The sequence below is a fragment of the Zootoca vivipara genome, chromosome 13 (genome assembly GCF_963506605.1).
Source record: "Zootoca vivipara chromosome 13, rZooViv1.1, whole genome shotgun sequence".
Taxonomy (NCBI): Eukaryota; Metazoa; Chordata; class Lepidosauria; order Squamata; family Lacertidae; genus Zootoca; species Zootoca vivipara.
Genome location: NC_083288.1, coordinates 24,208,065 through 24,230,733, shown reverse-complemented (window position 1 = coordinate 24,230,733; position 22,669 = coordinate 24,208,065). Strand labels below are relative to the sequence as shown.

General features: G+C 47.4%; 1 pseudogene; it reads right to left on the bottom strand.

The window, feature by feature from the left end:
- Nucleotides 1-2,157: 2,157 nt before the first annotated feature.
- LOC118095365 (keratin, type I cytoskeletal 12-like) lies at nt 2,158-19,186 on the bottom strand (annotated as a pseudogene).
- Between the last annotated feature and the right edge of the window lie 3,483 nt (nt 19,187-22,669).

Genomic DNA, 22,669 nt, shown 5'->3' with positions numbered 1-22,669 from the left:
ACAGAAGTCACCAGACCCTTATGTATAGTCAGAGGGTGGGGAGGGGTATTACTCAGAAGGGTGGTGGGAATGGGTGATAGGAGTGGTGAACCTGTAGATGACTGTTAATGACTGCAATTGGTCTTGCAGGAAAAAACAAGGGCTGAGGTGCTAAAGAAAGCTTTATCATGTATAATGAGATAAGAATCCAGTGTCCTTATTCAGACCAGGTCTCTCCATGGTTTTAAGCTTGGTAATAAGCTGCAATGCAGCAACTTCTCTTTCCAGTCTAAGGGTCTGGTGACTTCTGTTTCAGTGTATCTGAAGAAGTGTGCATGCACACGAAAGCTCATACCTATGACAAACTTCGTTGGTCTCTAAGGTGCTATTGGAAGGATTTTTTTATATTATAAGTTGGCACTACAACGCTGACAAATTTCCATGAGGTCTTTTTATTTTATTTTATGCAAACTGATGTCAAAAATGTAGAGAACGGAATGTAAGTTTTCAAAAAAGAGAAACAGAGAAAGGGGACGATCCGCTCAAAGTCCACCTCTCCCTGCACCACTGTCAACCCATATAGGGGAGTAACTTTACAAGTGCCATCAAAAGATATGAAATCTGTGCAATTCTATTGCCCCATTATTTCTTTTCAAAGCAATTTGGGAACAAAGATGCGTGTATTTGGATTCCTTTGCACTAAAATGCTGAAGTGCTTTCCTTGAATTTTTTTTTTGAAAAACGATGTGGAAAAGTGGAGGACCGCCCTTAAGATTGTAGAAAATGAGAAACAGTGAGAAATTGACAGATCAGCCTATTTCTGCTGGAGGGTGAGCAAGTGGCAACATCGGCAGGGTGAGTAGAAGCCACAGCAATCTAGTGCCTTGCTCGCTCTGGCCCGTTCCTCTCCCTCAGCTGCAGGTCGAGGGCCATTGCCCAGGCAACCACACTGAAAGCAGCCGGCAACACGCATCTTGAAGCCCAATCCGCATTGTGGCGAGCCTGTGGCTCAAAACGTTTGCCACGAGTGCCCAGGTGAGCTGTGGCATGTTGAACTGCGATATGCGCTTGCGAAGAAGACATCTGGTTTGCCGTAAGCGCTGTTCTGTTAAGGGTGCGAACGGATATTTGCGAGCCTGGAAGATAAGATGATTTGCTCTGCTGCGATTTGTGTACACCTCTTGAGTTACGCTTCTGAGGAAAGTTAGCAAGTCGAAACACATCTTGTTATTGAGAAGAGGCTTCTCCCTCCTCCCTTCTCCTGAGTAAACATCCTGGGAGATGATGAGAGAGCTGTGTGCTGATCAGTGCACCTACATGTGTTTGCAAAACGATAAGCGTGTGTTTGACTCCTGCACCCGTAAAGATTTGAGTTGACAGCCTTTAATCTGCTTGAGACCTAATGATATGTACGGTAACAATTGCATCTCGGTGTTTAACAGCTGCTCCTCATTTTAATGATGTCTTAATAGCATGTCGTGAATCTGAATAAAGCTGTTTTCTCCGTTTTTTACCAAATTTGCACTGCTCAGTACAAGAAGGGCACCTGCCCACATTCAGTGTGAATCAACCCCAGGGCACTTCCGCAGAGATCGTTGATTGCTGGGAAGTGGGGGAGGGGGGCGCTCACTTGGATTACGAAAAGCTGCAGTATAGGAAAAGCAATACAGTCATACCTTGGATCCCGAATGCCTTGGTACTCGGGTGTTTGGCTCCCAAACACTGCAAACTTGGAAGCGATTGTTCCAGTTTGTGAATGTTCTTTGGAATCTGAACGTCCAATGGGGTTTCTGTGGCTTCTGATTGGCTGCAGGAGCTTCCTGCAGCCAATCAGAAGCCGCACTTTGGTTTCTGAACGTTTCGGAAGTTGAACGGATTTCTGGAATGGATTCTGTTCGACTTCCAAGGTACGACTGTACTGGTGCACTGAAAGGGGGCAAACTCACCCACAACCCTAAGTCCTGGCACAGCGGCTGTTGCAGCAGACCTGCAACCAGCCTTAGTGTGATTAGTTTCTCCCAGGGAGGAGGGGGGAAATGCATCCCACAAAATCAAGTTTTGAAATACCTTTATATAAGAAGAATCAAGTAAAAGTAGCTACAGGAGCAGAAGCTGTACTTAACTTTAAAGAAGAGAACCTTTTTATTGTAAGAGAATTCTAAGGAGAGCAATGAGAATATCTAAACAGATTGCTAATTAAGGAAAGGAAATATTTTCGTTGCCTTCACAGTATGTCGGCACATTAACGTGAAAGATGACACTTATTCTTCTTGCACTGCAGCATTTCCAGAAGCAGAAAAGTGTTTCTAGATAAAATCTTGATGTTTATATAACTGCGCTTTCTTTAACAGACTGAACCTTGGAGGAAGTTACTCGCCCATGCTCGTCTAATTCTTCAATGATGGTTTTGATCACTCTCGTTTTCTTTGATTCTGAAGACGGAACAGACAAAAGAAAGAACAAGTAACTGAAATGCCCATGCCAAATGTTTTTTGTAACAGAATTTTTAATAGAATGGTATCTACCTATTCCCCGGGAAACCCCCGTTTTTCCAGCCGTTTCCCACTGGCAGCCCGGATTTTAAAAAACCCTGTAAATCCCCCGGATTCTTAACGGCCCGGGGAGGCTCCTTCTGCGCATGTCTGGAGTCTCTGGGCATGCGCAGAAGCGATTTCTGGTGCTGCGGCCACTTTGGAAATGGGCAGAGCATGCGTAGAAGCGACTTCGGGTGCTGCTCTGCCCAATTCCAAAATGGCCACAGCGTGACTTCTGGTGCCGCGCCGCTGCCGATCCCGGATTTTTCAATCTGGGAGTTGGCACCTATGTATCTACCTGAATGACAAAGCCCCATCATCTGAGCACTTACCTGCATAAATGCATATATACATCATTTAATTTGTATGCTGCCTTTCTGTAGTTCAAACCAAGTTCAAGGCAGTTTACAACTTGAAAAAACTACTTGATTGCAACATAGCAAAAGGAGTCATAAAAAATAAAAGAAAAATTCACAAGCAAATTGAACAAATTCCACACGAATAATAATAAGATATAAAATAAATATATGAAAAAATAATATGAATGACATCAGCAACTGTCTTCAATAAAACTCCCTGAGCAACCCCCCAGCCCAAGTGTCTGTTCAGCAGCCTCAGCTTTTGTAGCTGGAGTCAGTCAGGGCCCCACCCTCCCAGGCCAGGTGGAAAAAGTCCTGCAAGGCAGGAAGCAGCTCTTCCAGGACTCACAACCAAGAAGGCTGAGCACCTTTCTGGTGCAACATTTAGCACTTATTCGGCGTCTTTTCCGACTCGATTTCTTTAACGATTACAAATGCAAGAGTTACGCTGGCATGCACCTGTCTCCTAATTTGGAGAAGCGCAAATTTTGAAAGACAGCTGCATTTCAATTAACATGTTAGTTAGGAAAGAGCAAATCAAGTGGGTTCACATTAGTTCTATGATTTATTTATAACAGGGGTCAGCAAACTTTTTCAGCAGGGGGCCGGTCCACTGTCCCTCAGACCTTGTGGGGGGCCGGACTATATTTTGAAAAAAAATATGAACAAATTCCTATGCCCCACAAATAACCCAGAGCTGCATTTTAAATAAAAGGACACATTCTACTCATGTAAAAACATGCTGATTCCCAGACCGTCCGAGGGCCGGATTTAGAAGGTGATTGGGCTGCATCCGGCCCCTGGGCCTTAGTTTGGGGACCCCTGATCTATAATAACGATTGAAATATTTAAAATATATTAAAAGGAGAAATCTTCATTCAACCCAGGAGGATGTCTATGCACACCCCTGGAAGCTTTTGTTATTTCCAGACAGTTGCAGGGGGGTGGGGTGGGGGATGGGGGATGGCACTTCCCTGACCTCCCATCGCCAGCATCTCTACGACTTTGAAGGGGTGGGGCAAGGGGATGTGGAGGTCAGCGTGGTGCAAACACACTGGCAGAGCCAATCCAGTCCTTTCTGAAAATAATGAGTCTCAGTTGTCTGTGGGCCATGTAACTTGCACCCAGGAATTCTGTTCATAGGTGAGATACAGTGGTACCTCGACTTACGAACGACTCGACAACCGAATTTTTCGACTTACGAATGGGGGTAATGGCCGCGCACTTACGATTGTCGCGACATCCGAAAGAAAACTGTGGCGGTTTTAGATAGGGATTTTTTGACTTACGAATTTTTAGATGGGGTTGCTTCGACTTATGAATTTTTCCGTTTCCAATGCATTCCTATGGGAAATCACGTTTCCAATGGCGTTTTTCGACTTACGAATTTTTCGACCTACGAAGGTGCCTTTGGAACTGATTAAATTAGTAAGTCGAGGCACCACTGTACATAGATAATTGCTTCTAACCTGAGAATTCTTTGCAATGATGAAATGCAAGGGGGAGAAAAAATGTACTGCAGGATGCAGGATGTTAAATTGGTATTAGTCCCCAACCTATTAATAACATAGAAAGACAACCCAAAAATGATGCTCACCTTTTTCTCTGGATGCAGAATGCGTGTTCCCACCTGCAGTTCCTCTGCCACCAGAATCTGTGCCAGATCCAGTGCCTCTTGCACCAGATTCCGAGCCTCTTAATCCTGTACCTGTTGCAGACCCCACATTTTTTGATCCCAGATCTTTGCCACCTCCGTGTCCAGATACACTGCAATAGGCAATAGGTTTGTTTGTGTTACATTGCTTTTTTATTTTATTCAATTTGTATACTGCCCTGCATCCAAAGGTCACAAGGGTGGCTCACATAAAAATACAAAAATACAAAATGAGAACATTAAAAAAACACACCCAAAAAAGTAAACTGTAGGTGAATAAAAACTTTTTTGGGGGGTTATACAACACAAAGGCCTTTAACAAAGTAACACATTCAGACATAAAGAACAGGGGACCCAGAGTCAAGTTATGGGTCAGACCAGTGGCTCATCGTCACTGGCAGTAGTTTATTTTCTAGCACAGATGTCTTCCTGCTGTCCATTCTGAATCTTCCACTCAGGGCCGGCCCTACGGCCAGGCTGGGTGGCGCAGGGCGCCAGGGGGGCACTGTGCAGCTGCGCCCGCCCACCCGCCGCGGAGCTGCGCCCGCCTGCCCACCTGCCCGCGCAGCTCCGCCCGCCCGCCGCGCTGGGAAGCGGGGCGGGGATACCGGAGGGACCCGTCGTACCACGGCCCCAGGGCGCCAAATATACTTAAGACGGCCCTGCTTCCACTATTCTGCTTCATTTGGTGACACTCATGTTCTAGTATGTTTAACTATAATGGGGCTTGGTGCCCTGACACACCAGGGGCGAGGCAGTCTGTGGACCTGCCAATGTTGTTAAACTGCAGTTCCCAGCACCCCTGAGCATTGTCCGTGCTGGCTGGGCATGCTGGGAGTTGAAGTCCAACAATGCCTGGAGATCCCTCATTCCTTGCTTGCAAAGCAATTGTACTCAATGTGCTTTGCACATTCATGCCATTTTAAAGAGCGTCTGAAGTGCAGCCGATTTACACCCCAGGAGATAATTTTACACCTTTCTGGATAAGAAGACACTCCTTATTGTCACTGGTTTATGGCAAACCTGGGTTGCAAAGTGGTTCTTTTTTTTTGCACCCTACCTTACTTCTCCATCGATCAGATGCCGGTAAGTCTCAATCTCATTCTCAAGGCGGATCTTGATATCCAGCAGCTGCCTGTAGTCTGCATTTTGGCATTCCATGTCCTCCCTGATTTGTTGTACTTGGCTCTCCACGTTGCCAATCAACCCTTGCATTTGGGAGATCTGGGCACAGTAGCGGCCTTCTGTCTCCGCCAAGGTGGCCTCCAGCGATTGCCTCTGAGAGGGAAAAAGGTACCGTAACACAAACGTAACACGTAGAGCATGTTTTATGCCACCAACATTTTGAAAGGTTGCTTCTAGACCCCAGAGTGTCCTGGGAGGATGACAACTGCTAAGGAATTCCAGGCTGTTTCAGACACATGCCCAAGTCTGTAAGTCATTCTTATCTTGTGTACCTATGAAATCTATCCGCCAGATGTATTAATTCCATTAAGCTGCAAGAGCAATCTTGCATTTGCATTTATTTGCATGCACAGATTCAAGAAGCACTTAAACTCTGCTCATGCGGACCCAGGGATGCTATTGTTTGAGTATCTAGATTTCAGTTACAATTCTAAAGTGCTATGTTTGGTGTGCTCGAGGGCTTTGAAATTTTTGATCCGTTTCTCTTTGTGCAGCAGAATCCTGCTCCAAAACGCAAACCTATACTTTTGAAACAACTCGGCTTCAAAAGTGCTTTGTTTTGTGACACGATGCGCTGCTGAGAGCAAGTTGCCATATTTTTCGCACCATAAGGGCACTTCCCCCTCCCAAAACGAAAGGTAAAATCCCTGTGTGCCCTGTTGTGTATTGAGTCAAAGGATTTTATATCTGTATTATTGTCTGTATTTGCATTAGGATAAAGTAACTGCCTTTTGGTCCCAGAGGGTACAGCTACTATTGGTTCATTTAAGCTGCTGTATTTGGATCCTCTGTCTTATTGGTTTCCTCCAAAAGGCAGCACTGTGATTGCGTGATATTGTTCCCTCCAAAATGTATCCCTTCCTAGCTAGTCCCCTGTCCCTATAAATGTAGCTTTCCTCTCCTCAGTCTTCAGTCTTGTTCACTTTAATAAAGAGCTGTTACTAGAGAACTGTCTCCAGCATGTTTTGTCAAGAGAGCTGAAATCACAAACCCCACGTCACAACAACTGGCGACGAAGATGGGATCCGGAATGCTGAGGAGCGGTTAAACACAACCCTGCCTCAGAGTCCGGATTGCAGCTGAGAACAAGACTCACTGGCCAGCTGAGAAGACGACCCTGCCCGCTAGGACAATGGAGAGTCCAAGGGTATTGGAGCCCTTCCAGCCATCAGAGCCCCACACCTGGGAAGACTACGTCGAACGCTTTGAGTTCTTCGCAGTGGCTCAAGGGATCACCGATGCCAGCAAAAGAAGGGCCACATTCCTGAGCTACTGTGGGCCCGAGACCTTCAAGCTAGCCAAGGCATTACTTGCTCCAGCTAAGCTGAGTGAGACATCTCTCCAAGATATTCTTGCCTGCCTAACAAGCCACTTGGCGCCTACTGAGACCAAGATGGCCCGGCGGATGGAGTTCCATAAGAGGCAGCAGTGTGCTGGGGAGTCTGTATCCACATTTCTGGCTGAACTCCGGAAGCTCGCTCAGCACTGCGGCTTCCAAAATCTGGAAGAGACTCTCCTGGATCGGTTTATTGGGGGTCTGAGCAGCAAGAAAGCCAGAAGACGCATCGTGGCTAAAGAAGAGGTTACCCTTGCTTCAGCCTTGAAGGAGGCCACCGCCACGGAGAATTATGAAAGAGAGGAGCTTGATGCCAGTCGCAAGGCCACTAAGCCACAGATAGAAGTTGCGCATGCCATGGACGAGCTAGAGGCTACTCCAAGCCAGAGCCCAGTCCGTGGGGTTGAGTCGGTGCGTCAGGCCTGCACAGTGCACAGAGATCGCCGAGGCAGTTGCCCAGGTTGTGGCGGAAACCATGAAAGGAAGAGTTGTCGTTTCAGGAATGCTATCTGCCGGACGTGCGGAAAGACGGGTCACATCGCCAGGGTCTGTAGATCGGCGGCGTCTGGAGCGACAGGAGCACCTAGACTGGAGCATCGCAGACCGCCCACAGCAACTCGTTTTCTAAAGGACTGCCACTACGTAACGGAGATCAATGGGAGGGCCGTGCAGTTTCCAGCGCAAGGCAAGGCACACGTCAAGGTGAAGATTGAGGGTCAGCAGTGCGACATGGAGGTGGACTCCGGATCTGCATTCACCATCGTGTCAGACCAGACCGCGAAGACATTCTTCCCCAGGGGTAAGTTGCCCCCTCTGGAGCCCTTTCCGGCAACCTTGCAGTCGTACTCAGCAGGCCGCATCCATGTTATGGGAATGTGTGCCGTGAGAGTACAGTTCCGGGACAAACAGGCTGTACTCAAACTGGTGATTGCGAAGGGCAGTCGCCCCAGTCTCCTGGGCACTGACTGGTTCCCTGCCCTGGGACTGAGTATCTCAGGGCTTAATTCAATCCAAACCTGCCCTGAGATGAGCGAGGTATTATGCAAGGAATTTGCTGGCCTCTTTAATGGAAAACTGGGTTGTTATAAAGGGCCCCCAGTTGACTTCGAGTTGGACCCCGGGGTGGCTCCAATCCGACTCAAACCAAGGCGAGTACCATTTGCACTGCAACCCAAGATCGAGGCAGAGCTGGATAAATTGGTCAAGCAGGGAGTTCTCTCACCCGTGGACTCTGCTAAGTGGGAGACTCCAATCGTCACGCCCCTTAAAGCAAATGGGGAAGTCAGGATATGTGCAGATTACAAATGTACTATCAATAAGGCACTCAGGGGAAACTCATACCCCATTCCAGTTGTATCACATCTGTTGGCTAAACTGGCTGGGGGCAAGGTGTTCGCCAAAATTGACCTGGCACAAGCTTACCAACAGCTGCCAGTAACCCCACAATCAGCGGAAGCACAGACTATTGTCACACATAAAGGGGCGTTCAGAGTTAACAGATTACAGTTCGGAGTTTGTGTGGCCCCAGGGATTTTTCAAGGGCTCATGGAACGCCTGTTAAGAGGTCTGCCGGGGGTCTTGCCATTTTTTGATGACGTTTTGATTGCTGGAAAAGACCCACAGGAACTGGTTGCGCGTGTCCGTGCAGTGTTGCTCAAGTTCAAGGAGGTGGGGTTGCAACTGAAAAAGGAAAAATGCAGTTTTGGGGTGCCAACGGTGGATTTCTTGGGGTTTAAAATTGATGCATCAGGCATCCACCCCACAGATGCTAAGATTAAGGCCATCATCGAGGCACCACGACCACAGAACAAGACGGAGTTGCAGTCATTCCTGGGACTTATTAACTTTTATCATTCGTTCTTACCCCAGAAAGCTTTGGTAGCTGAACCATTACATAGACTATTGCAGAAAAAGAATGTGTGGCGATGGGGGCGGGAGCAGCAGAAGGCTTTTGACTCCTTGCGAGGAATGCTGAGTAGCAGGAGCGTCCTTGCTCATTATGATGAGTCAAAGCCGCTGGTCCTGGCATGTGATGCCTCTCAATACGGTCTGGGGGCTGTGCTGAGTCATAGGGAACCGGATGGGTCGGAAAAGCCCATCTCTTTCTATTCCCGTACGTTGTCGCCCACGGAGCGCAACTATGCTCAAATTGATAAAGAGGCACTGGCTATTGTGTCCGGAATCAAAAGGTTCTATGATTATTTGTACGGTCGCCAATTCTCCATTGAAACGGACCACAAACCACTGTTAGGGTTGTTCAACCCAAACAAACAAACGCCACAAATTCTCTCCCCCAGAATGTTGCGTTGGTCAATATTCCTGAATGGGTTCCAGTACACCTTGACCCATGTGCCGGGGAAACAATTGTGCCATGCTGATGCGCTGAGTCGATTGCCCCTTCCTGGCGGGAGCAATGAGGATCCTGCTCCGGCGGAGCACATTATGATGCTAGAAACACTTCCGGGGGCTCCTGTAACAGCTACGGATATAGCTGAGAAAACGAGGAAAGATGCTGTTCTCTCCCGTGTGCTCACTTGGGTGGGGAGGGGGTGGCCAGGTGGTCCGCATGAAGAAAAATTCAGGCCTTATGCGACAAGGCAGCACGAATTGTCCATGCATAAGGGTTGTCTCCTATGGGGAGATAGGGTGATCATCCCAGCACCACTGAGAAACAGGGTTCTTGAGACGCTTCACATGGGACACCCGGGAATGGTCAGGATGAAGTCGCTAGCCCGATGTTATGTGTGGTGGCCTGGAATGGACCAGAACATAGAACAATGGGTACGAACATGCAAGGCATGCCAAGAGGTGCGGCCAGAAGTGGCCAGAGCACCAGTCCACTGGTGGGAGCAGTCCAGGACTCCCTGGAGCCGGCTGCACATAGATTTTGCAGGGCCATTCCAAGGGAAGGTCTTTTTGGTTATCGTTGATGCATATTCCAAATGGTTAGAAGTGGCGATGGTCCCTAGCATGGCATCAGCTGCCGTAATCAAGGTGTTGAGGCAGCTGTTTGCTACCCACGGGTTACCTGAGACCATTGTATCAGATAATGGGGCAGCTTTTGTATCCCAAGAATTCAGGGCATTCTTGGCTGATAACTTCATAAGAGGGGTCACATCCGCGCCCTTTCACCCATCCTCCAATGGGCAGGCTGAGCGCATGGTAAGAACAGCCAAAGAATCCATTGCACGCTTAATGGAGGGTAACTGGTCGGCTCGCATTGCGCGAATGTTATTTTTGCAGCATGCGACGCCGTGTACTGCGACGGGCAAGTCGCCAGCCGAGCTGCTCTTAGGTAGAAGACTGGTAACGGTGCTGGATTATGTCCACCCAGATAAAATGCCAAACCGTAATTCAAGAGCAACCCCCCAGGCTGAGACTGACACAACAAGGTATCTCGCCCCTGAAGATCTGGTCTGGGTGAGGAACTATTCACGAGGTCCGCGGTGGGTGGCTGGTGTGATCACCTGGGCTAGTGGACCTGTGTCCTATTATGTGACCTTGGAAAATGGGCAAGTTTGGAAGAGACATATAGATCAGCTGAGGCGCCGGGCGCTCAGCAGGGAGGAGTCAGATAATTCATCCCTGGCTAATGACGCACAGCTGCGAGACCAGAGTGAAAATGGTCCAGAGGTGCAGTCACCAGGGGCTTCAGCAAATGAACCAGGGTCTGCTAGTCCTCAGGATGACGAGGTACAGGTCGGGGACCCTGAGATGTCTGGGACTCCATCTGTTCCTGATGAAACCCCTATAGCAGCCCCTCCACCACAGGTAACACCCAATCCAGAACCTGCAACACCTGTTGTCAGGAGATCAGGTAGAAGTTGTAGGACCCCACAGTACCTGAGGGATTACGTCTGCTGTGCTCACTAGGGGGGGGAGGGGTGTTGTGTATTGAGTCAAAGGATTTTATATCTGTATTATTGTCTGTATTTGCATTAGGATAAAGTAACTGCCTTTTGGTCCCAGAGGGTACAGCTACTATTGGTTCATTTAAGCTGCTGTATTTGGATCCTCTGTCTTATTGGTTTCCTCCAAAAGGCAGCACTGTGATTGCGTGATATTGTTCCCTCCAAAATGTATCCCTTCCTAGCTAGTCCCCTGTCCCTATAAATGTAGCTTTCCTCTCCTCAGTCTTCAGTCTTGTTCACTTTAATAAAGAGCTGTTACTAGAGAACTGTCTCCAGCATGTTTTGTCAAGAGAGCTGAAATCACAAACCCCACGTCACAACATGCCCTATGGTGCGAAGGCGAGAGCCGCACGCAGCGATAAACAGGCTCTCGGGCCGCCTCCTTGACAGTGGGCGGGGAGGAGAGCTCCCTCCTCCCCGCCCACTGTCATGGAGGCAGCGCGAGAGCCGGTTTCCCCCTGTGCTCAGCTCTGCAACCCAGAGCCGCGCACAGCGAGAAACGGCAGCTTGGGATCTCCCGCTGCCTCCTTGATGGGGGAGGACAGGAGTCATGGAGGCAGTGGTGGCTGCTGCCCACCCCTTCTGCCCTGCTCCCCGTCAGACTTCTCCCCACCCCCCCGTTGCCGCTTGCAAATGCCTGCTTTTACAAGCGACAGCAGCGGCGGGGGCGGGGAGATGTTTGACACGGAACAGGGAAGGAGGGGGCAGGCAGCTGCTGCCCATCCCTTCTTCCCTGCTCCGTGAAGCATCGCTACAGTGCTTCTTCTTTCTCCCCCCTTCTCCGGTGTTGGCAGGGGCGGGGGAAGCAGAAGAAAGGGGCGGGGGAGAAAGGAAGCCCCGTAGCGATGCTGTCAGGCTTCCCCTTCCTCCCCCCACCCGCCCCCTTCACCGGACTGGTCCCTCCACCATCGCTGCCTCCTCTGCTCCCCCCTCCAGCACCCCTCCCAGCCTTTTAGAGGAGGAAAACCAGAAAAATATTTTTTCCTTGTTTTCCTCCGCTAAAAACGAGGTGCGCCCTATGGTCCGGTGCGCCCTAGGGAGCGAAAAATACGGTACATAGCTAAGAAAAAGCAGGCATGGGCTGCCAACCTGGAATGTGCGCAAAGTCTGCATGGGGGCCCCCAGAACAGTGCCCCTGCCACAGTTATTTGTCGCCCAAGGTACTCCTTGCAGTAGGGGGAGGGGCAGAGCTCATGCTTTACCTGTGGAAGGGCTCAGTGTCAATCCCTGGCATTTCCAGGTAGGGCTGGCCGAAACTCTTGTCTGAAAGGGAGCTGCTACTAGTCAGTGTAGACAACGTTGGACCAATGTTCTGACTCAGTATAAGGCAGTTTCCTATGTTCCTCTGAGTTTCAGCAATAAAGTGACACAGGGCCACATCTGGCATAGGAACAAGTTTTGAATTGGGACCTTTTGCTTCTTCAGAATAAAAAAAAATGTTCAGGTTTTTTATATATATATATAAAAGTACAAACGATTTAACGTGCAGGCTGACCCTTTTGTTTTGTGAATAACTCAAGCCCAAACCTGCAAATCACACAAAGCTACCTGTGTGGTTCTTTGTATTTTGGCTGCTGTGCTCAAAAGGCCTTTGTTTCTAACACGTTGCCACCTGTCCTGGGCCCTTGGAAAGGAAGAGGCTCGAAATCAAATCCATTAAATAAATAATCTAGAGGAATTTGTGCTGTGCTGAAATCTTTCCTCCAAATGTGTCTTGTGAGTTTTGTTCTCACAAGCCGTTGCAGAATGAGACAACCCAGTGGTCCATCCAATTGCTTTTTGTCATAGCTAGCAGCTTGTAATGAAAAGAGAGGCAAATAAAGAATGACTGTTATTTCCAGGGACTCTTGATAACTTCTAACCAACTTCTAAGCCCTTTTCACCACTTGTATATATGAACAAATTATGAAGAGGGTTCAGGGGTTGTGTGTATCATCTGAACCCTAAACAGCAGTCAATCTTAACTACAGTTAGTGAAAACAAGTCAGTTTCATGAACTATTCTTTGAAGTTGACTTGTTTTCATTAATCACAATGAAGATTACATAAAGGTCTAGAGGTTTGAATGAAACGGGACTGAAAGCTTCAAAGGACACAAGGTTTTTTGGGGGGGTGGGGAGCCAGGCTCATTCTCATAATCCTTAATGTGACTTAGCTTTGTGCCTGAACCAGCCTTGTAAGAGGGAGGTGTATATTTCAGGGAGATGTTTGTCTTAATCATTCAAATACGATTATGTTATCTGGCAGAGATCTCTTCCCCATACCAAAGCAAGTTGAGATGTCAGGTCTATCTCCAAAGCCTGAAGGGTGCGTTTCAAATCTGTGATCTCATTCTTGTTGGTGCTGGTCTCCTTGGCGCTCACGTTGATCATCACGTTCAGTTCCTTACTCTGCAATAATTCAATAACAGCATTTGAGCGGTATAGTATTCAAATGACGGAAATGTGGTCTGAGCAATTGATTCTGTTTTCCAGAAATTTAGCAAATCTACCCCCATTTGTAATATGAGAACTCCAGATATAACGGACCCTGGAAACAGAAATTGTAAGAGTAGGGCACTCTGTACATGTTCAGTGCAACTTATACACCCTCCAACTTCTCCAGGTTTCTTCTGCAGAATTTGGAATTTTACAGGGGAGGACGAATGCTGCGTTTAAAGGGCAATGGGGGTAATGAGCAGCCAGGGAATCGTGGCGAGACATGCACTTGCGAAACCCGCAGAAGTCTTGTTCTGTTATCCCTGGAACCACTGCGCAGTGGTAATCTGCTGGCTTATTTTAATGTGCACATTTTAGTTGTTTCACAAACAAGGAAATGAGATGATTGGACTGACAAATGTCGTTTCTTTTTCTTTTTTTTCAAAAAAACAGATTTGCTGGTAGATTGCTGATTTTTAGACATATCCCTGTGTTTTCGTTTACCTTTTCGGCGAACCAGGTTTCAGCATCCTTGCGATTCTGCTCTGCCAGAGTCTCATACTCTGCTCTCATCTTGTTCAAGAGGGTAGTTAGGTCAATTCCTGGGGCGGCGTTCATTTCAACGTTGACTTTCCCGGAGGTCACGCCTTGCAAACTTTTCATTTCCTACATGAAGAAAGAAAGGGAAGAGGGAAAGAGAAAGGGAGAAAACAAACAAACAAACAAAGAACCATAATTCAGTTGGTAAGATTTGAGAACATAAGAAGAATCATGCTGGATCAGAGTCCCAGCCAGTCCATGGGAAGCCCACAAGCAGAACTTGTGCATTTTCCTTCTCTTATACCTGGATTTTCATTCTCTCATATCTGCTCCCTGCAACCAGTAATCAGAGGCACAATGTCTTGATCCTGGTTGTAATACATATCCACACTGATTAGTCATTTCCTGCATATTCACAGTGGCAACGCATTTGACTTGCTTTACACATGTATCGGTAGCATTTCTGCATCCCTAGAAACATGAATATTCATTGGCCAGTCACTGCCTCTCTGCCTAACCTACTACTCCCCAGGCTTGTTGCAGGGATTAAATGAGGAGGAGGAGAACCACGTACACAATCTTGATCTCCTTGGAAGAAAGAAGACGGGATATAAATGCAATCAATCCATCAATCAAGATAAGCTCAACATTCGGGTTTCTGTAAACTTTCCCCATCCCTGGGAGTAACCCTACAGGCAGACAGTGAAAGCTGGCAGGGAGGAAAAACCACTGCCAGAAAAGCACCAGTTCAGAGGGATAGGAATAGCGGGGGGCGGGGGGGGGGTGGGCTCAAAAGGAATAGGTTGGGGGCTGCAATCCCACCTGACCCTCTGCTGCTTGATGGGGTTGCCTCATTCTGGTTAATGCAGTGGCGAAACTGTAACCCAGGGATATGGAACTTCTGTCCCAAATTTGAGGAATTGGATCACCCTTCAGAAACCAGTTTTGCTAGCCGTATGTTTTCTCACACCTCCTGTAAGCTGCTGAGCTTTTGTTCAGTGAAGCACCTCTTGGCGTCATTATTGTTATCGGCACTGAACATACCCGAACTCCAACCATTCTGGAATGCTAACTGATCAAGTTGTACCAGGGGAGCTGCTAAATACTGAGAGGATTCGGGGCACTGGGGCCGGAAACAAATTTGCGTAGATCGATCAGCATATGCCAACTGTGTATGTATGGATGCCACGGGGCAACCTAATATAAGTGGGCTGCTGGGATCTTGCTGTGCTTTGAGGTGTGCCCGGCTGACCTTTAACTTAGCAAAATTCAAAAGAAAACAAGTTCACGAAAAAGGGAACAGGATGGAACAGGACACCTGGGGCTCAGCGCAAAAGTCCTGGAGCTCAGGAACCCCCTAACAACACCTGGAGTTATACTGTCAGTTGACTGAGCAAGATGGCTGCCTTACCTCTTCATGGTTCTTCTTGAGGTAAGCCAGTTCTTCAGTCAGGGTCTCAATCTGCATTTCTAGGTCGCTCCTCGACAGAGTCAGTTCATCAAGGACTTTGCGCAGGCCATTGATGTCTGCCTCGACGCTCTGGCGGAGGAACACCTCGTTCTCATACCTTTGAAGAGGAATTATTATTATTTCTTAAAGCGCTTAGCTTGCTCAAGTGCTTAACTTTGGCTATTGGATTGGCTCGGCCAGTTATTTGATTGTCATTGTGTTGAGAAGCCTAGACTCTGCTTATCAGGCTGTTTTGTTTCGGTCATGTTTACAAGTAAAATTAGGTATATACAGGGCTTTTTTTTAATAGCTGGAATTCATGAAAAACTCAGTCCTGACACCTCTCAGGTGGGCGCCACTGCCATGATAAGAGAACTCATGGTAAGTTCTAGCAGCTCTTTTTGTAGAAAATAGCACAGATACCCTGATTGGGTTCAAACTTACTTCATTTTGAAGTCATCTGCAGCCAGCCTGGCATTGTCTATCTGCAGGATAATGCTGGCGTTTGTGACGCTCGCAGCAATGATCTGCATTGTATGGGGAGATAGAAAAAGGAAGAGGCGCTGAAGTTAAAAAAAAATCAAATCATTTATATTATTTACACAAAAAGATTACATCCCTCTTTCCCCCTCCAGCAAAATCGCTCAAAGTGGTTATCGGTAGCTAAATTCGAAAACCAACGTAAAGATAAAAAATAAGAGTAACCACATCATTAAAACACACGGGTGGCATTGGGCTGAGGTTTACTCAGAGCAGAGCAATCAGAATTAATGAACATGATCAAGGGCACAATCCTCAATCTGAATTTATTTTATTTATTATATTCACATCACACCTTTGCTCCAGGGAGCTTAAGACGGTTAACAGACGTCTCCTCCTCCCCAGACTTGAGGACTCCCTGGTCCTGAATGGGGTAACTGTGCCCCTGAAGGACCAGCTGCGCAGCCTGGGAGTCATTTTGGACTCACAGCTGTCCATGGAGGCGTAGGTCAATTCTGTGTCCAGGGCAGCTATTTACCAGCTCCATCTGGTACGCAGGCTGAGACCCTACCTGCCTGTGGACTGCCTTGCCAGAGTGGTGCATGCTCTGGTTGTCTCTCGCTTGGACTACTGCAATGCGCTCTATGTGGGGCTACCTTTGAAGGTGACCCGGAAACTACAACTAATCCAGAATGCGGCAGCTAGACTGGTGACTGGGAGCGGCCGCCGAGACCACATAACACTGGTCCTAAGAGACCTACATTGGCTCCCAGTACATTTCTGAGCACAATTCAAAGTGTTGGTGCTGACCTTTAAAGCCCTAAACGGCCTTGGTCCAGTATACCTGAAGGACCGTCTCCACCCCCATTGTTCTGCCCGGACACTGAGGTCCAGCGCCGAGGGCCTTCTGGCGGTTCCCTCACTGCGAGAAGCAAAGCTACAGGGAACCAGGCAGAGGGCCTTCTCGGTAGTGGCACCCGCCCTGTGGAACACCCTCCCATCAGAAGGTCAGAGAGATGAACAACTACCTGACATTTAGAAAATACCTAAAGGCAGCCCTGTTTACGGAAGTTTTTAATCTGTGATATTTGATGTATTTTAATGTTTGTTGGAAGCCGCCCAGAGTGGCAGGGGAAGCCCAGCCAGATGGGCGGGGTATAAATAATAAATTATTATTATTATTATTATTATTATTATTATTATTATTATTATTATTATTATGTGGCCCAAGGTTGCCCAGGGAGCTTCACAGCTGAGTGGGGATTTGAAGCTTGGTCTCCCAAGTCCTAGTCTAGCATTCTAACCATTACACCACACTGGCTCTCAACCACCTGGCCAGACTATGTTGGCTTAACTACCTGATCCTGGCTGAGCCAGAGATATGCCTCTGTATCTCCCACATCCCAGTTTGGCTAGGACCCAGCTGCCGGAGCTGAGCCCAATAATAATAATAATAATAACAACAATAATAATAATAATAATAATAATAATATATTTATACCCCACCCATCTGGCTGGGTTTCCCCAGCCACTCTGGGCGGCTTCCAACAGAAAAATAAAACACAGTAATCTATTAAACATTAAAAGCCTCCCTGAACAGGGCTGCCTTCGGATGTCTTCTAAAAGTCTGGTAGTTGTTTTCCTCTTTGACATCTGTTGGGAGGGCGTTCCACAGGGCAGGCGCCACCACCGAGAAGGCCCTCTGCTGTAGTTCTTCAGCTGGCCTAAACCCTGAACAAGGGACATTCTGGGGTTGAGGTGGGGATGAGACAGAAGGAAGGGAGGGAGACTTAGGCTGGATCCTTAGCCTGTTCATCCCTGAGAATCTGGCCTACATTAACCTGGCAAACGGGGGGATATAAGTCCAACTTTCTTCTAAGGGCTTGCTTTCATAGAGTCATAGAACTGTAGAGTTGGGAGGGACCATGAGGGTCCTGCAATGCAGGTATCTTTTTGCTCAGCATGGGGCTTGAACCCACAACCATGAGATTAAGAGTCTTCATGCTCTTATCAACTGAGCTGCTTTACCTGCCAAGTTTAGGGCAGCTCAGCTAGCACAGGCCACTCCTGAATAGAGCTTGGATCTGGCGGACCTTAACACCTGTTTAACGTAAACCAGCTTAATTTATACTGGCTGCCATCCTTGGGTCCATTCAGTTCAATGGGTCTGCTCTGAGTGAAGAGAAGCCATAAAAAAAGCAAAGGTAGCCAGCTGATCTGTAAGAGAATACCCTCCCCATTAATAAATCTCACAGGCAGGCAGCAGTAGCTTTAGCAGGACCGACTAGCATAATCACAAAATTATGGCAAGCTTGATTGCGATTCAGTTCACATTTATAGGCGAACCTGCTAATTTGCACTTTCAGAAACGACAAGCGAACCAAAACACAGACATCCTTTGACAACCACACTTCATCAAATATACAGTACTGGTGTAAAGTGTGCATAAAACTGCATATGTTTGATTTCCCTTGATAGAAAACATATTCTCTTCCCCCCTGTTATTTCCACTAAAATATGCATTTTTTTGCGCACACTTTATCCTAGCATATGCATCGATGGATATACGATAGGTAAAATTGCAGAAGAATGTGTCTATCAGGTGAAATTCACTGGAGAATTTAAAACTGGGGAAATAAGAAACTGAGAGAAGCCAAAAGGGACAGATTTTCCCACCTCTACCTCTCTTCCATCTTTAGCCAGCCTTACTCCTCCAAAATCTCCCTTCCCCTTCCCAAGTCTTGCTCACCTTATTTCGAAGGTCCTCAATAGTGGTGTGGTACTTGCTGTAGTCGCGGAGGCCTCCGTCGGCGTGCGATGCCGATTTCTCATACCAGGTTTTGATTTTGAGCTCCAGGTCGCTGTTGGCCTCTTCCAGAGCCCGCACCTTGGACAGGTAGGAGGCCAAGCGGTCGTTCAGATTCTGCATGGTTTCTTTCTCCCCTCCCGAGAGAAGCCCACCGTCGCTGCCGGCAGCGCCACAGCTGTAGCTCTGGAAGCAGCCCCCAGCCCCACTTCCCAGGCCGCCCCATCCTGATCCCGTGCCCCAGGCTGCCCCACCACCAAAACTCCCTGCGCTGAAGGACCCTCCGCCCAAGGCATGCGCTCCGCAGCCAGAAAGCTTTATAGATGCCCCACCGCAGCGAGAGGAGGAAACTTGCCTAGATCCCCGGCTAAAGTAAGACATGATCTCAAGGAAGTTTCAAGCAAGCTTGGGGGGGAGAGAAGCAGAAGAGTCACCCAAGGGGAGTTTTCTTGAGCAGTCAGAAGAGCATCAAGGTTTTATATGCCGACCTTGTTCAGGGTGTGTTCCTTCGTTGGAACGTCATTTCATCGCTGCATTGTTTGTTTGGAAGATTTATCATTTCAAGCCTTCATGACTGATGGATATTAATAACTTGGCCCGGTATTCCATCTCGTTCATTTGCCCCCTGGGCCATTTGTGAGTCTTCTCCCACCCCACTCCCAAGATGGCGAATGGGTGGGTACCACCTGGCCGAAACATTCATCACCACCACCACCTTTTCAGCAAGGTGGAGTAATTCCTCCCATCCCACCACCGTCTCTCTGTGTGTTTTCAAAGCCCATCATTATAAACATATTTCTTTGGGTCCCTACCCACTTTTTTTCCACACTCGCACTTGCAACACTCTTTTGTGAGAGAGGGGTGTGCAAACCGCTTTTTAAAAGGATGGTTCCCTCGTGTTGCGATTTCCTCACCCTGGGTGGTGCAGAGAGAACTATGCAGTTTGCATTAGCCCTGCGAAATTGTCTCAGCTGTCTCAGCTGTCTACTTTTCTGACGCGGAAGTTTGATATTCTCATTATTTCTTTAAGCGACGCGTTTTAAGGCTAAACTCACAAGGCGCTGCTTTGATTTCCTGAAGCTTTTTGCTCTTAAATTGTCAAGGATCCAGTGAATGAAACATATTTAAAGAATCTGCTTAATCAAACCAGCTTTGGAACACTTGGGAAATGGAAACTACAGTAATGGTTTCGTGGTGATAGCGTAGGACGATTGAGGAGATCGCTTTTGCTGAACCAACTCAGCTTGAAGATTTAGGTGTTCCTAAGAAAAAATAAAAGATATGTACACCCAGGATGAGGCAGTATGACAAAATCATCATTATTTTGTTTACCAGTTGCTGGGAATCTCAGGTGGGAAGAACCCTGTGGCACTCAGGTCCTGCTTGTGGATTGTGAGAACAGGACAGAGGTGTAGTTACAGGTAGGTAGCCGTGTTGGTCTGCCGTAGTCGGGGAAAAAATAAAAAAATTCCTTCCAGTAGCACCTTAGAGACCAACTAAATTTGTCATTGGTACGAGCCTTCGTGTGCATGCACACTTCTACAGGACAGAGGTGGTCATCCCAACATCTTGTATAAAATTTCATAGTTTAACTACGCTGTGTTTGAGGAGTTACCTCCTGTCTCCTCTCCTCAGTCCTCAGCTTCTTTGGATCACTTTGGGTTCTAGGCTGCCTCTGAAGACGGTTCGGAAACTTCAGCTAGTGCAGAATTGAGCAGCCACGTTGCTCACCGGAGCAAGACGGTTTAAGCATATCACACCGATCGTGTTCCGAATGCACTGACTACCAATTAGTTTGTGGGCCCAATTCAAAGTACTGGTTTTGACCTATAAAGCCTTAAACGGCTCAGGACCGCAATACCTCATGGACCACCTCTCCCCATATGAACCTACCCGGACCCTGAGATCATCATCTGAGGCCCTTCTTCATGTGCCTCCTCCTCGAGAGGTCCGGAGGGTGGCAACATGAGAACAGGCCTTCTCTGCAGTGGCTCCCTGTCTGTGGAATGCTCTCCCCAGGGGAGCTCGCCTGGCACCTTCATTATACACCTTTGGATGCCAGGCAAAACGTTCCTTTTTAACCAGGAGTTTGGTTGACCTGATCAACATCCCATACCCTTTTAAAATGTGGCTCTTTTTTGGGGGGGGGCGGGAATTATTGGGTTATTGCTTTTATTTTTATTTTATATATTGTGATTTTTTTTGTGAACCGCCCTGAGACCTCCAGATATAGGGCAGTATATTAATTCAAATAATAATAATAATAATAATAATAATAATAATAATAATAATAATAATGATATGGGAAGGAAAAAGGTCTCTCCATCCACTTTCTCTGCACACAACCCAGTATTTCGAATGTGACCGCACTAGGCATATTTTAGCAATATTATTTTCAATTTTTTGCGGTATACCTGAAGCCTTTCCATTCTATGTGCACAGATTTGTGAGACCCAAAGCTCACCAACTGGAACCAGGTGCCACATCAGTCCTTAGGGCAGAGAATCATAGAATCAGAGTTGGAAGAGACCACAAGGGCCATCCAGTCCAACCCCCTGCCAAGCAGGAAACACCATCAAAGCATTCCTGACACATGACTGTCAAGCCTCCGTTTAAAGACCTCCAAAGAAGGAGACTCCACCACACTCCTTGGCAGCAAATTCCACTGTCGAACAGCTCTTACTGTCAGGAAGTTCTTCCTAATGTTTAGGTGGAATCTTCTTTCCTGTAGAAAGAAGATTTGTTGTAGAGAGCAGAGAAGGGGCTGAACAGTCGGCGCTCAAATGTCAGGATCGGAGTTGCCTCTGAGCTCATGCTCTGTCCAGGAATCTGTTTTCAGTACAAGAACTGAGTCCACAGTGCTTTCATTCAAAATCCACTCATTCCCCTCCCAAGCATTTTTCATTACAACCACCTCACGTACGGGTACCCTCTTGTTTTTTTTTCTTTTAAATGATATTGCTAAACAACTGGGAGTCAGAGATTAAAGGAAAAACAACAACTGGATGTACATTTCCAAAATATAAGATTAAAAACAAATAAAATAAAACCTACATACAGCAACAGTGTTGTGTGTTGTGTAGGTTCCTATGATGTAAGTCATGGGCCCCACCTGCTAGCCTGCTCCCTAAAATATCACTGGTTTGCTCATTTCTATATATAGGGTGCCTACATTCTGCATGGATTGGTTGCATGGCAACATGCGCAAATAGCTTTAGATAACTATTAGGTCCATAAATCAACATACAGTGGTACCTTGACTTACAAAGACGATCCGTTCCGCGGCCGTCTTCGTAAGTCGAGGATTTTGGATTTCGTGCCAGGCACACGCGGCAAACAGACTTCCGGGGTTGTCGACTTCAACCTTCAGTAGCTTAGGGCCTTATCAAACCTAAATCCGGTCCTGGCCATTCTACTGCCATCCACCCAAAGGCCTCGTACGCAGTAGATCCTGATCTGTCTTCTGTCCACCCCGAGCGAGAGCAAGCGTAGCCAAGTGCCTCAAAAGCTTTGACCTCTGAACCCGGAAGCCCCTAATTTAAACTTTTCTTTGGCCACCATCCCGTTAGGTAGTCTTATGCAGCCTGCACGAACGAAGTAAGTAGTTTACTCCCTCTTATCATCAGCTGCACCTATATCTTTGCAAGATGGGGAGAGTGAAAGTCCTGACAAATCTCACCGGGTGTTATAAGGATTACCGAGACAGTGTTTGTGGACATTCTGAAGTGCGGCATAAATACTGTTGTTACAGCGAATTGTAATTCTTGGAGTGATGGGATCAAAACGAATTACGCAACGTCATGGAGGACGGGGCCACCTGAGTGGATCGTAATCTCTTATACTGGATGGGGCATGAGGCAGTGTGCAAGGGAGCTAGATTTTGGGTGGCTTTGTATCTTACTTTACCCAAGAAGAGGCCTTTGTCGGAAGAGGTGTCACAGGAAAATCCTCTATTCGGAGGCCCCTCTGGTCTGGCCTGAGTCCATTTTAAAGATATAGCATGCAGGGAACTTGACGTT